This window comes from Bubalus bubalis, chromosome 4, assembly GCF_019923935.1.
Source record: "Bubalus bubalis isolate 160015118507 breed Murrah chromosome 4, NDDB_SH_1, whole genome shotgun sequence".
NCBI classification, from domain to species: Eukaryota; Metazoa; Chordata; class Mammalia; order Artiodactyla; family Bovidae; genus Bubalus; species Bubalus bubalis.
The window spans coordinates 120951979-120954623 of NC_059160.1; the positions used below are offsets into that span (position 1 = coordinate 120951979).

Here is a 2645-nt window from a genome sequence, read left to right on the forward strand (position 1 = left end):
AGAGGAGGCTGATGGGCTACAGTCCATAGGGTTGCAAAGAGTTGGATACAACTGAGCACACACACATTGTGGGGCTGAGTGCAATCCTCTCCAGAGACCAGGGAGGCTGGTGGGTGCCATCTTCAAGCCTGCTCTCTGCCCTGCTTGAGGTCATTGCTGTCTCCAAGAAAGGAAATTGTGGCTTTTCTGTGCTATCCAGACAGGGTCCATATGGCATTGTTCTGGATTCCCAGTGTAACTTAAAGGGAAACTTTCATGATACCTGGAAACTTTGATGTACTGCAAATGAAGGAGGAGGATATCCTCAAATTTCTGCAAGAACCCACTTAGGTGGCATCAACCTTAACTTCCAAATGGAACAGTACATCTACAAAAGGAAAAGTGATGGCATCATAAATCTGAAGGGAACTTCAGAGAAGCTTCTCTTGGCAGCTTCTGCCACTGTTGTCACTAAAAACTCAGCTGATGTCAGTGTCACATCCTTCAGGAAGTTTATTGCAGCTGCTGGAGCCACTTCTATTTCTGGCCACTCACTCCAGGCTCCTTCCCTAACCAGATCCTGATGGTCTTCCAGGAGCAAAGACATCTGGTGCTCACTGGTTTCAGGGCTGACTGTCAGCTTCTGTGAGAGGCTCTACATTAACCTGCCTATCATTGTTCTGTGTAACACAGACTGTCCTCTGTGCTATGTGGACACTGCTGTCCCAGGCAACAACCAGGGAGCTCACTCAGTGGGTCTGATGTGGGGGGTGCACCTGGAAAGTTCGGCACATGCATGGCACAATCCCCAGTGAACACCCATGAGAGGTCATGCCTGATCTCTACTTCTACAGAGATCCTGGAGAGACTGAAAAGGAAGACCAGGCAACAGCTGAGAAGGCTGTGACCAAGGAGGAATTTCAGGGAGAATGGATCACTGCAGCTCTGGAGTTCACTGCTGTTCAACCTGAGGTGGCAGACTGGTCTGAAGGCACACTGGTGCCCTCAGAGCCTACTCAGCAGTTCCCCACTTGAGACTGGAGCATTCCAACCTGCCACTGAAGACTGGCCTGCAGTTCCCACTGCTCAGGACACTGGATGGGCAGCAGTGGTCTTAAGCTCTTCTACAAACTCGTAAAATGGAAATAGGTTGACAGAAAATAAACTGTTTTGAAAGAAAAGAATAGAAGAGATTGTGTACATGTCTGTTGCCTAGCTTTTGTGTTTGTTGCCCAGAGGACACATTCCTTGATAGCTGGCTCTGGTAGCCAGTGGGGCTTGTACTCACAGCTTCAACAGGATGGTAGCAAACAAAGAAATAATTCTTCACTGGCTACTACCCAGGGCTCAGTGACAAAGGAGCAGAGAAGAATGCCCATCTCTCAGCCTTCTCCAAAAGAGGTATATTTATATACTTTAAATGCTGCTGCCAAAGAGTCTGGCTTTCAATCAGCCTGCATCTAGATACTGACCAGGATCTTCCCCTTTGGAACACTGACAAGTCTTGGTACAGCCTCAGCTCCTGGGAGCCACTAAGAATAGACAGTCTGGACAATCACAAAGGTTTGAGACACAACCAAGAGCTAGGGCAGGGTTGAATAATAGGGTTCATCTCCTACACGAGATCACACCTTCAAGACTGAGAAAAGTGGCCGTTTTATCTAATACATAGAAACCAACACAGAGAGTCAAGGAAAATGGAGTAATATGTTCCAATTTAACAAACAAGATAAAACCTCAAAAAAGACCTTAATGACACAGAGATAAGTGATTTACCTGATAAGAGTTCAAAATAATGGTTATAAAGACACTCATCATGCTTAGGAGAAGAATGAATGAACAAAGTGAGAATTTCAACAGAGATGGAAAATATAAGAAAGCACTAAAAGAAATCACAGAACTAAAGAACACAGTAACTATACTGAAAAATACAGAAGAAAGGATCAGCAAACTCTAACACAGGGCCATTGGAACCCACCTAATCAGAGCAGAAAAAAGAAAAAAGAATGAAAAAGGGTGAAGGTGGCATATGAGACAGTATCAAGTGGACCAACATTCAGATTCTAGGAATCTCAGAGGAAAAATGAGAGAGAAAGGGTCAGAAGGTATCTTTGAAGAAATAACGGCTAAAAACGTCCATAACCTGGGAACGGAAATAGGCATCCAGATCAAGGAAGCCAAGACAGTTCCAAAGATAAGCCCAAAGAGACCCACACCAGATTACATTACAATTAAATTGTCAAGAGTTAAAGACAAGAAGAGGATATTAAAAGAGTAAAGAGAAAAATAAGTTATGTCCAAGGGAACCTACATTGAGATTATCAGTAGATAATCTTATTATCGGTAGAAAATAACTTTGCAGAAATTTTGCAGGTCAGAAGCTAGTGGCATCATATAATTAAAGGGCTAAAAGAAAAAAAAAAAAAAAAAAAAAAACCCTGCAACCAAGAATACTCTCCACAACAAAGTTGTCCCTCAGAACTGAAGAGATTTCTAGACAAGGAAAATCTAAAGGAGATCATCACCACTAAACCTAAGAAATATTAACAAGACTTCTTTAAGTTGAAGCAAAATGCAGTAATTAGTAACAGAAAAACAAATGAAAGTATAAATCTCACTGGTAGACATATATATATATATATATATATATATATATATATATATAT

General features: G+C 42.3%; 1 pseudogene; it reads left to right on the forward strand.

Moving 5' to 3' along the window:
* Window positions 1–255: 255 nt before the first annotated feature.
* LOC102411758 lies at window positions 256–1117 on the forward strand (annotated as a pseudogene).
* Window positions 1118–2645: the final 1528 nt, after the last annotated feature.